The 13,126-nt window shown below is 38.7% G+C and overlaps 2 long non-coding RNA genes across 8 annotated transcripts in view; one reads left to right on the plus strand and one right to left on the minus strand.

Annotated features, from left to right (window-relative positions):
• The window catches only part of LOC132654744 (uncharacterized), a 229,602-nt gene that overhangs the window by 40,238 nt on the left and 176,238 nt on the right, over positions 1-13,126 (minus strand). The window lies entirely within an intron of this gene.
• The window catches only part of LOC110542629 (uncharacterized), a 106,883-nt gene continuing 100,676 nt past the window's right edge, over positions 6,920-13,126 (plus strand). For all 6 annotated transcript variants that reach the window (XR_009592449.1, XR_009592446.1, XR_009592451.1 and 3 more), the window contains exons 1-2: positions 6,920-7,044; positions 12,942-13,006. This is a non-coding gene — a long non-coding RNA (uncharacterized LOC110542629). The remainder of the gene's footprint in view (positions 7,045-12,941; positions 13,007-13,126) is intronic.

Consider the following 13,126-nt stretch of genomic DNA (forward strand, 5'->3'; position numbering starts at 1 on the left):
TCTCATTTCGGGCTATCATCCTTTATCTTATGGCCTGTGAGTCTAATTCAAACTTAACACAGTCCTGCTACTTCAGATGGGTCACTGTTGTCCAGAAGTGAAATTTGGTGCCTCCACACCTATGATCATGCCATTATTATATCAGGAATTGATATAAATACTGACACACATAGACACACACACTTATATAAAGCATAGTTTGAATTAAAATGCCCACCATGGGCCCATAGGAAGTGACATTATTAGGAGGTGTAGCTTTGTTGGAGTAGATGTGGCTTTTTTGGTGTGTGTGGGGGGAGAATGTGTGTCACTGCAGGGTGGGCTTTGAGGTCTCAGATGCTTAAGCCATGCCCAGTGTGGTATTTGCTTCCTGCTGCCTGCCAATGTAAACTCTCAGCTGATTCTCCAATACCATGTCTGCCTGCACACTGCCATGCTTTATGCTTTCCTCCGTGACGATAATGGAATGACCCTCTGAACCTGTAAGCCAGCCCCAATTATGTCTTCCTTTATAAGAGTTCTCTTGGTTACGGTGTCTCTGCACAGAAACAGAAACCCCAACTAAAACTATATATATATATATATATATAAAATCATCAATGATTTATATATATGTATATATATATATATAATCATCAATGATTTTCTAACACTTCTGTAAAATTTTAACATATACTCAAATCTACAACATTCACTAAATAAGCTGACATTTATTTCCCTGCTAGGTTAGAATTCTGTTATTACAAATGAACTTCTCCACATAGATTCATATACATTTGAATTTGAATATGGACTTTCTTAATTATTTATCTTCTATTTCATGTCTAAAATTTTATTCAATTAAAACATATTCCTCTTCTAGACTGAGAATGTCTTAACAACCACACTGATGTATTTATCATATAGTGGAATAAATAGCATATAAATAAACATATCATTTATATGTTTATATGGTCACTCAGTTGTGTGTGGGGAATGTTTACCTTGTTCACTCTCTGTCATCAGCACACAACACATGTGCTGCAGTGTTATAGATAGCAAACACATTTGGTGCACAATGATTGAAAAAACAAAGAAATTCCTAACTTCACAATAAACATTTGAATTCTGTTATGGGTATTTCATTCAGTCATATGGAAAAATAACTCAATAGAGTCCCCTTCTTAGCCAGGTGGTGGTAGCAGAGGCCTTTAATCCCAGCACTCTGGAGGCAGAGGTAGACAGCTCTCTGTGAGTTGGAGGCCAGCCTGGTCTACCTAGTGACAGCCAAGGCTACACAGAGAAACCCTGTCTTGGGGAAAATAAAAAGAATTTCAGGGCTGGAGAGATGGCTCAGAGGTTAAGAGCACTGGCTGCTCTTCTGGAGGTCCTGAGTTCAATCCCCAGTAACCACATGAAGGCTCATAACCATTTACAATCTTAGAGTTCCTTTCTTATTTGACACAGTTAGTGATCATGGACATGAAAATATAGCCCCATAGACACATGATGTAAGTGGAGTTACGGCTCAGCGTCTGTGTTCAGGAAACGTGACTCAATCAATGTTACCAGAGTCAACGCTTTTATGACAGCCTTCTTTCTACTTTCAAATATTTTCTATTTTCCAATGGCTGCTCTGCTTCTAAAGACCTATAATGATAACTCCTTCCTGTGAAAAGACAGATTTTGTCTGATGAGCTATTTTTAGGCAGCAGCCAACTATAGTCTCTGGTTGTTTAAAACGGAACTAAAATTGTGTTGCTGAAAGATTCCTTTCTAGATATAATGAGATTGTCTGAAGTTCTCATTTTCCATGTTTTTATCTTTATTGATTGGTTTTACAGTAACAATTTCTCAGCACCTTTCAGTCATGAGGGTCTATTTAGTTTCCTTGTCTCAGAGACTCAGGAGCCATTTTCAGATCATGATGCTCAATGCTCTAAGATGTATGTATAGAATGAGTTCCCAAACTGTTTCTGACATGAACTCAATGGCGGGCTCTTTGACCCCCGCCTCCGAGGGAGGAATAGCCCTGCTAGTCCACAGAGGAGGACTCTGCAGCCAGTCCTGAAGATACCTGATAAAACAGGGTCAAATGAAAAGCAAGGAGGTCCTCCCCAATCAGTGGACTTGGAAAGGGGCAGGGAGGAGATCACGGAGGGAGGGTGGGAATGGGAGGGAAAGAAGGATCGGGATACAGCAGGGATACAAAGTTAACAAACTGTAACTAATACTAAAAAAAAAATAGTTCCCGAATTAGAATCTTCTATTTCCAGCTACCAATTATCATTTGAATTAAAGATATAAAGTTTATAGAAACTTGAGCAATTATAAAGCAGCTAAAATTTAGTCATCATCAACTTTTAATTATCTGATAAAGAAACTAGACCATCTTTTCCCAGTTTTTTTTCTTTCTTTTATTAATTTTTTCTTCACAATTTATTCATTATATTTCCTTATTGAAGCTCCCTGCCTCAACTCCCCCATTCCCACTGTCCCTCCCTCTTGCCCTCATCCTTTTCCCCTAGTCCACTGAGAGAAGAAGTTCTCCACTATTGCCATCTGACCGTAGCTTCTTAGGTTTCATCAATTTTGTTTGGATCCTCTTCCTCCATGGCCTGGCAAGGCTATATCATCAGGGGCTAGTAATCAGAGAACAACCAAGTGAGTTCATGATAGAGGAAGCCCCCACTCCTCTCACTCGGAGATTCACTTAGAGATTGAGCTGCCAATCAGCCACATATGAGCAGGGGATCTAGGTCCTCTCCATGTATGATCATCTCCTTAGATACTGAAAAAGCATTTGATAAGATCCAACACTCATTCATTTTTAAAGTCCTAGAGAGATCAGGGATACAAGGCACTTACCTAAGCTTAGTAAAGACAATATATAGCAAGCCTATAGAACAACATGAAACCAAACGGAGAGAAACTTAAAATCAATCCCACTGAAATCAGGGACAAGGCAAGGCTGCCCACTCACTTCATATGTCTTCAACATAGTACTTGAAGTCCTAGCTAGAGCAATAAGACAACTAAAGGAGATGAAGGGGATTCAAATCGGAAAGGAAGAAGTCAAAGTATGACTATTTCCAGATGATATGATAGTTTACATGAGCAACCCCAAAAATTCAACATGAGAACTCCTTCTGCTCTAAACACCTACAGCAAAGTGGCTGGATACAAAATCAACTCAAAAAAAAAAAAATCAGAAACCCCCTGTATATAAAGACAAAAGAGCCAAGAAAGAAATTGGGGAAAGAACACCCTTCACAATAGCCACTAATAACATAAAGATCTTTGGTGTGACTCTAAGCAAGCAAGAGCTGCATGAAAAAACTTTAAGTCTCTGAAGAAAGAAATTGAAGATGTCAGAAGATGGAAAGATTTCCCATGCTCATAGATCAGTAGGATTAACATAGTGAAAATGGCCATCCTGCCAAAAGCCATCTACAGATTCAATGCAATTCCCATCAAAACACCAACACAATTCTTTACAGACCTTGAAAGAACAATTCTCAACTCCATATAGAATGACAAGAAACCAGAATAGCTAAAATAATCCAGTTTTTAATTAATTAATTAATTAATGTACTTTACATTTGATTGTAGCCCTTTGTCCCTCCTTCCAATCCCAGCCTCACTCCTTCTTTCCCCATTTCCTTCTATTTCTCAGAAAAATGGGAGCCCCCCCACCAACCCACCCTAGCTCATCAAGTCATATCAGGACACTGTATTTCCTTTTCAATTTATTTTATCGGTGTTCTATAATTTTCATTCTTCATATCATTAATTTCCTTGAGTGATTTTATTCATATGTTTAAGGTCATTAATGTGATTTATTTTTCTAATTTGTTGTCATTGTGAATGGAAATGTACTTTGTTATATTTTTTCATTTCAGATTTTAATTATATTTTTAATTAATTATAAATATATAAATCCAACCTTTCCCTGTCCTCACATGCTCCCTTCATCCAACTCCTCATTTCTTCCCCTTTCTTTCTATCAAATTGATGGTATCTTTTTGGTGTTCACTATTGCATATGTATACAGAAATATATAAATACACCCTGCTGCTAGTACTGCTCGTATGTATGCATTTTCAGGGCTAATCTGTTCCTTTTAAATAACTAATGAGAAGGCTCATCCCTGGGAAAGAATAAGTCTCTCCCTCTCACTAGTCATTTGTTGCCAGTGTTCTTTATATAGCGGTGGCCCATGTAATGTCTCCCGTATATATTAGTTTGTCTATTTATGCTGTCATTGCTTAGATCTTGTTTAGGCAGCCAAGTAACTGAATCATGGGTGTAGCCTTCTGTCATTTCTGGGAGACTGTCTCAGAGCAAAGTTCCTCTGGCTCTTGCAGTCCTTCAACACTGTCTTCCTTGATGTTCCCTGTGTTATCAGTGTGTTCTTGGGTTGTGGATTTATCTACAGTGTTACTACTGAAGTTTAAATTTTAAATTCTTTTATTTTAAAATTCTGCTAATTTATGTGAGGTTTGGTAACACCAAATATTATATTTATTTATCACATACATATTTCTACTAGACATTTTGAATTTTCTGTACATGAAATAGTGTTGCTTACAAACACAAAATATTTAGTTTATTTTTGTTTGTATGAGTTTCATTTTCACTCTTTTTTTTTTAAACATGGTTAAAAAATTCATGGTAACATGAATTTTATGAATAATATTGATGACAGTTCACATCCATATCTTTTTCTAGACCTCAAGGAACACAATCTCAAGTTTTCCACACTCAGAATAATATTGACTGATTTGTCATAAGCAAATTTACTTTGTTAAAATGTTTTTATACATGTAGTATGCTGATTTTTAACATGAGATAGTATTGAATTTTCTAAAGTCTCTTTTCTGCATCTTTTTAATTTTTTAATTTTTAATTTTTTTATTAATTATAATTTATTCACTTTGTATCTCAGCTGTAGACCTCTCTCTTGTCCCCTCCTAATCCAACCCTTCCTCTCTCTTCTCTCATGTTGCTCCCCCAGTCCACTGATGGGGCAGTCCTCCTCCCCCTCCCTCTGACCCTAGCCTATCAGGTCTCATCAGGACTGGCTATGACAATCAGTTGCCATTCATTTTATTGTGTTGAATTGCGTTTATATATTTGTGGTTATTAAACCATCTTGACACCTCTCTGACAGCCATACTTGTAGTAGAAGTTTTGGTTGTGTTATACGGCTGTGTTTTTGTTATAGACCCAACTGTGGGATGGAGGAATGCTTTGTCCATAGATGATAACAGCCTTCTGAGAGGGGAGTGTACTTCATCAGCTGATAAACAGCCTCCTGAGAGGGCACATTATCCTTATAAATAACATGTACTAATGTTCTTGCTTTTAACCCAGTTTCCATTAAGTATCCTGCTGGATAAATGAAGCTGCACAGATCAGTTGTCAATCCTTGTGCTAGTCAACCTCAGCGCAATTATGTGGGTAACAGTAGGGTTTCATATTGACAATGAGCCTATTGCAATATGAACCCACAGCTATCATTACCATATTCAACAATCTACCCATCAAGAATGAGGCTTCTCACACAACATCCTTTTACTGCCCAAGCCAAACATCCTGCTACTTGAGCTATCCTTCTTTTCCTAACAGCCTCCTGCAGTGAACCCTTACTCTTAGGCTGTGGCTTGTTGACTCTAGGGTCCATGAATTGTCATATTTCTATACCATTAGGACCTCTGTGTGGTGCCTCTTACACGTTATGTTCACTTTTAAAATAGTGCTCAACCACAGCATTATGACCTCTGAAGAGTGTGACACAGTGAATGTCTTTCTGCTGCTAAGATATCACACTGCCAGTCTGATTATGATTATTGTTTGTATAAATTGTAAGTAGGAAAGCAAGTATCTTTTCAGCAAGGTTATCTGGGTCTCTTTTGTGTGGGCTTTTCTTTCTTTCCACCTACACAACTGTGATTCTGAGATGTGTGCTGCATACTCTTGTTTTCTGTATTTCCTTTCTTTTCTGCTCATTTCTATTGTTTCATGACACTATTTGCCTGACATTCTTCCACTCTTTAGCAATTATGGAAGAGCCCATCCTTGTTTTTCTTTTAACTGAATATTTTTCATATAATATATACTGAAAATGCTTTTCCCTTATCACTTTCCTCCTATAACATCCCATCCTTTTCACCTACTAAACCATACTCTATTTTTCTCCCTTTAGAAAACAGACAGGCCAAAAATTTGAAAGAAACACCTTTTCTCTCTTTTGAACACATACACATACACACACACACATACACATTAAAAAACCCACAAGAACACTACGTGAGAAACTGTAATGTGTAAGCAAAAGACCAGTAAGACAAAAATATCCGATCAAAAAATACAACACATAAAGTCTACAAAAATAAATCCAAAATCTTATTTCAGCTGCTCTCCTACTATTGTTTATACTGTTTAGTATCATCATAGTATCTTATTCCGAAGGTCAAAATTGTATGCATCTTAGCTCTAACTATTCTGTACAATATAATCATATTTTAATTTGATTATGCTTTCAAAAACTGTCTCTAATAGCCATACCTTCCCCAATGAGGCTCTATGAAGAATCAAGAATACGGGAAGATTTTCAGGGAAATAATATCTTCTGGACATGAAAGAACCATTGCACCTATGAATTCACAGTAGCTGTACCCACCCATTTTCTCTGATATGTGCACAATATTTCATCCAATTTTTTTTTCTCCCTGGAATGAAGAGGAACTCTGGACTTCATTCCTGTAGGCATAAGGTTATTGTGTAACTCACATGCTGACTTCTGTAAATCTGGTCATAGACCTTGTTCTGAGAATCTGCTGTCTCAATGTTGTATAAACTCTGCCCCAATTGTCCCCTGATATGTCAATAAAGCAGCTTACAGCCAATCACTGAGCGGGGAGAGAATAAGGCTGGACTTCCTTCCAGCCTGGGGAGGAGGAGTTAAAAGATGAAGTTAGGGGATTCAGCCATGTGATTCAGCCACAGGCAAAGATCCTGAAGACAACAGGATAAGGAGCTGGAGGAGAAAGGCTACAAAGTGTGAGTATCTCTGGGCTATGTTCTGGGAGGAAACCAGATTAGCTTAGAGGGTTAATAATAGAGTAATAACTACTCAGTTACTGTGTTATGACCCTTATTAGTAAAAAAAAAAAAAAAAAAAAAAGTAAAAAAAAAAAAAGTCGCAATCATTTATGTAATAGCCAGGTTAAGAGACAAACTAAGAGAAATGAACAATGTTTTGTAAAAATAACCATAACATTTTGGCTAAGTAGGCCAGAATTTACATAGAAAGTAACTACAGAGCAGTTCTTACTTCTCTTCATTGCGCAGTTTCTAAGGCAGCTGTTCACAGATTCCTGAGTAAACATATACCCCCCTCCAGCCTGTTGCAGAAAAACAAAAACTAAAGAAAAACTCAGAGAGAGAGAGAGAGAGAGAGAGAGAGAGAGAGACTTCTTTTAGAAAGCCCTTGATAAAATAAAATAAAGTAAAATAAAATAAAATAAAATAAATAAAATAAAATAAAAATGACTCTTTAACACAAGCAAGCTTCTCAAAGCTAAACTTTCCTAGCCAAGGAAAGAAGCTAATCTCTTTGAGAAGAGGCTCTTGCTGGCCTGACTCAAGCAGGCCAGAGGAGCAAACACTTGTGGAACCAATAACTTCCCAGAGTGTGGGAGTGGTCAGGATCCAGTGAGGGAGGCAGGAAAAAAGCCACACCCTAGGAGCAAGTACCAGAGACAGAGAAGCCTGAAGCATCTGAACTCCTAAGATCTAGAAGGAAAACTGGGTCTAAGAAAGTAAATTCTTTCAAGATGTTTTGAGATTAAAGAATATTCTTTTTCCCCTTTTTCTTTTTTTATGTTATTATTATTACTACTATTTTTTTTACAATTATTCCCTTTTTTTACATCCTGGTTGTAGCCCCCTCCCTCATCTCCTCTAGGATCCACCCTCCCTCCCTCTTCCTCCCCTATCTCCTCTCCCATAGTCCACTGATACGGGAAGACTTCCTCCCCTACCATCTGACCCTAGCCTACCAGGTCCCGTCAGGACTGTCTGCGTCCTCTTCCTCTGTGAGCTGGCTAGGTAGCCCCACCATGGAGAAGTGATCAAGGAGGAGGCAAATGAGTTCATGTCAGAGACCTTCTCTTCTCCCCTTACTAAGGAAGCCACATGGAGACTGAGCTGTATGGGCCACATCTGAACAGGGGTCTAGGTCCTCTCTATGCATGGCCTTTGGTTGATGCATCAGTCTCTGCAGTCCCACCTGGGCCCAGCTTTTTTGGCTTTGTGGGTCTCCATGTGTGACTCCTATCTCTTCAGGATCCTTTTATAAGCCCCTTCTTCCATTAGACTCCCTGTACTCTGACCAAAGTTTGTCTGTGAGTCTCTACATCTGCTTTAATTTCCTATCGGGTGGAGTCTTTTAGACGACATCTGTGGTAGGCTCCCATACTTTTCCCTCACTTCTACGGTTACCAGTGTCTATTCTGTTTTCTCTTCTGAATGAGAAGTAAGCATCTTCTCAAGGGTCCTCCTTGCTGTTTAGCTTCTTTAGGTCTGTAGATTTTGGTATGGTTATCCTATATTATATGGCTAGTATCCACTTATATAACCATGCACGTCTTTCTTCTTCTGGGTTACCTCACTCAGGGTGGCCTTTTCTAGCTCTATCCATTTGCCTGCAAATTTCATGATTTCCTTGTTTTTAATAGCTGAATAGTATTTAATTGGATAAATTTTCTTTGGTATAACTCTAACCAAGCAAGTAAAAGGCTCGTATGAAGGTGAAATCTCTGAAGAAAGAAATTAAAGATGATCTCAGAAGATGGAAAGATCTCCCATGCTCATGGATTGGTAGGATTAACATAGTGAAAATGGCCATCCTACTAAAGCAATCTACAGATTTAATGCAATTCCAGTCACAATACAAACATAATTATTTAAAGACCTTGAAGGAACAATTCTCAACTTCATATGGAAAAACAGAACCCTAGTAGCTAAAACCATCCTGTATCATAAAAGAACTTCTGGAGTTATCTCCATGCCTGATCTCAAGATGTACTATAGAGCAACAGTAATAAAAATGGCATGGTACTAGCACAGAAACAGACTAGTGGATCAATGGAATCAAACTGAAGACCCAGAAATAAGTCACACACCTATGGAAATCTGGTTTTTGACAAAGAGGCCAAAGCCATATAATGGCAAAAAGACAGCATCTTCAACAAACAGTGGTGGTCTAACTGGATGTCTACAACTAGAAAAATGCAAATAAATCCATATTTATCACCCTGTACAAAAGTAAAGTCCAGGTAAATCAAATAGCTCAACATAAAACCAGACACACTAAATCTGTTAGAAGAAAAAGTGGGGAAGAACCTTGAACATATTCCCACAGGAGACAACTTCCTGAACAGAACACGAAGAGCTCAGGCTATAAGATCAATGAATGGGACCACATGAAACTGAAAAGCTCTGTAAATCAAAGGACACTGTCATTAGAACAAAACAACAGCCTACAGTCTGTTAGTCTTCACTAACCCTAATTCTGACAGAAGGCTAATATTCAGAATATATAAAGAAATTAAGGAATTAAACACCAACAAACCAAATAATCCAATTAAAAACAGGGCACAAAGCTAAAGGAGAATTCTCAAGAGAGGAATATTGAATGGCAAGAAACTTAAAGAATAGGGGAGGTTCTCCTCTCCTTTCTGATCTCGCCCCTGGGGGCAATGGTCTCCTGAACCTACTCAGACCTCGGACACCACCACTGCTAGTTCTAGAACTGATGCAGGATGTTCCAACGAGGGGGTTAAGGCTTCTCATAATATTTCTTATAAGCCCACACCTGTTTGTCTATATCCCCCATTTTTATTCATTATTAGCCAGATAGAGCCAAGTAATTGTGGTGATGATACTTGCTTTTTTGCCCAATGCTGGAATGCTAGTAAATTTAGGTATGCCCTGGTTACTCGCATGCCTCACTGCGTGCCTGTGCCCGTTGATGCCCCTCACGCTATGACTCTCTTCAGACAGAAAAGGGATCTTGGAACTACAGCCACCATTGTTACTACCATCTCATTGGCGGCTGTTGGAGCTACCACCGGGGCACTAGCCATGAGTCATACTGGGCAGACTGCTTAGACCCTGAACAATCATTTAGCCAATGTAGCTCATGCCTTAGTTGTACATAAAGGAATTAATGCTCAACTAAAAGGAAGCTTGATGGTGTTCAATCAGAGGATTGACCTCTTGCAGGAGCAAATTGATACCCTATGGCAAATCGCTCAACTTGGCTGTCAATGAAAATATGCTGGACTTTGAGTCACTAGCATATAACATGAGAATTTTTCCTGTGCTGCAAATCTGTCTAAACAATTGTCGAGCTATATTTTAGGTAATTGGACTGGAGAATTCGATACTACGATGGAGCAGCTGAGAGTGGCCATTGTCACAGTAAATTCTAACAGAGTGGATGCAGGACTAGCCACAGGATTATCATCATGGATTGCTGCAGCCATGAATCATCTGAAGGAATGGGCGGGCATGGGAGCGTTAGCAGGCCTTCTGGTGTTGGTCTCCTTGGTTTGCCTGTGGTATATATGCAAGATTAGAGTCTCACAACAGTGTGATGCAGCCTTGATCATTCAGGCCTTTACAGCCATTGAAGCAGGACAATCTCCCCAAGCATGGTTGGATACCATAAAAAGCTAAAATGTTACCCTCAAGATGCGAGGCTAAGCACTGCACTCAGGGTCAGCCGCTTTGGACCCAGAGAAGAGCATGTCTGGTTGCATGCGGGTTGATGCCCCAGGTCCCGCCTCTGAGAAAAAGGTATCGGACGGGTCTGATGCTCTTTGGGTGGATGACACCCAAACGAACATCGGTACAAAGTCCCAATTTATTTCTAATATCAGAGATCAGACCTCTACTCTTGCCTGATGCATCTAAAACAAAAAGGGGGAACTGTAGAGAGCTGCAGAATGCTATGCCTTAAAGATGGAGCTGGTTTCCGCCTTCCACCTTCCCAATGGTGAGTGCTCTCTGTCACGAACAATTCCACATTTGGCTAAGGCTGAGGATCTGGCTTGCTTCCATGTATGTGGACCTATCTGCATTGCCCACGTGGTACGCCTGGGTTGGCTACCCAGAGGCTGTTTAAGCTGTGGGCTGGCTTTCCCCAGGGTCCGAGGATTGTTCAAGGTTTCTGAATAAACTGCATTGAAAAAAAAAAAAAAAGAAAGAAAGAAACTTAAAGAAATACTCAAAGTCTTTAGTCATCAGGGAAATGCAAATCAAAAAGATGTCAAGATTCCATTTCACACCCATCAAAATGGCTAAGATGAAATGCTCAAGTGACAACACATGCTGGAGAGGCTGTGGAAAAAGGGGAACCCTCCTCCATTGCTGTTGGGAATGTATACTTTTACAACCACTTTCAAAATCAATCTGGCTCTTTCCCAGAGAATGGGGAATAGTGCTATACCACTCCTGAGCATATATCAGAAAGATGTTCAACCATACAACGAAGACATTTGCTCAACTATATTCAAAGCAGCTTTATTTGTAATATTCAGAATCTGGAAACAACCTAGATGTCCCTCAACTGAAGGATGGATGCAGAAAGATTTTTTTCTATGTTGAAAATGATGGAAACAGAATGACAAAGTGCTTTTGGATTCCATTTTGAGTTTGTTTTTCTTAGCATATAAAAACTTTTTTCAGTGACAATTTCAGTTTTCTATATTCTCTTTGGGAGAGATCAGGAAAAGACAGACTTGGAGAAAGAAGAGACTGAGAAATTAGATGCTAAATTAGAGGCTATACAACAGAGATTGGAGGAATCTTTAAATTAAAACGGAGAACCTTCAGAGAAATGCAATCTTGAACTTATAATAACACCAAAATATGTAATTTGAGATGAGGAAAATACACAAAAGCTTACAGAAATTGCAGAATGGCAGCCCACTGAGATGCTGAGTAGAAAGGATTTGATTATAGGCAAACATGGTCAGACGGTATATTGCATGTGCATTGTTAATGTGCAATTACTGGACAAAGGACTATGCTAAAGTAGGAATGCAGATCCTGTTTGATGTGACCTTGGAACAAGGTCATACACTGGCTTATATGCTCCATTTTTCAGAGTTTGGAGAACTGAAATATATGTTCATGTTCAGAATTCTAATGAGCTTTTGCCGTAAATTCTGGAGATTATGATATGAAGGTTATACATTTCTTAAAGATAGTGGCTGTTTGGGAGATGCCTTTTCCAAATTGGAGCTGATGGTGTGTCAGTATGTATATCCATTGTAATGCAACAGCTTTTTAGATATATGATGTGAAACCTGTTACATATATACCTTATAATCTTACAGGTCATACAATTATGAAATGATCTAACAATTTTTAAAAGGTCTTCATAAAACAGAAGTGGAATATTATGTCTCTCGCAAATGGGTTAAATTATAATTTATTGATTTAAAATTTTTTAAATGCTATAAGAAGCATACCTGCTAAGATACACTGGATTTATCCTGATACGGTGGTGCACACTTGTAATCCCAGTATTCCAGGAGGCAGAGGCAAGCTGAACTCTATGTGTTCGAGGCCAGCCTGGTCTCCAAAGAGAGTGCAGGACAGCCAAGGTACACACACAGAAATCCTGTCTGGGAAAAAAAAAAAAAAAAAAAAACAGAAAAACCAACCAACAAATAAACAAAATGTAATCCCTTCAACAACAACAACAACAACAAATGCACTGGATTTCAGAAAGGACTGTTGAATTAAATGAACATATAAAAGGTCCAAACTCCAAAATGGAAAACAGGAAATGTGTTTCAGTAGGGAGAAGCATAGGCTGTTGTTTGAAGAGAAAACAAAAAGCTATGCATTACATCTAAAATGACGGAAATCATGTTTGACAGGGGGAGATCTGAAGAATCTTGGCTGCAGACAGAAGGAAAGAAATCAAGAAGACCAACCAGGACAGGTAACATAATTTGTTGATCCTTCCACATGGAAATAGCTCTGAGACTGACTGTAACATGAAATTGTCTCCAGCCAGGACCTCAACTATACATGGCCAATAAGTCTTTGGCTCCAAATTCTT

This window comes from Meriones unguiculatus, chromosome 6 (assembly GCF_030254825.1).
Source record: "Meriones unguiculatus strain TT.TT164.6M chromosome 6, Bangor_MerUng_6.1, whole genome shotgun sequence".
NCBI classification, from domain to species: Eukaryota; Metazoa; Chordata; class Mammalia; order Rodentia; family Muridae; genus Meriones; species Meriones unguiculatus.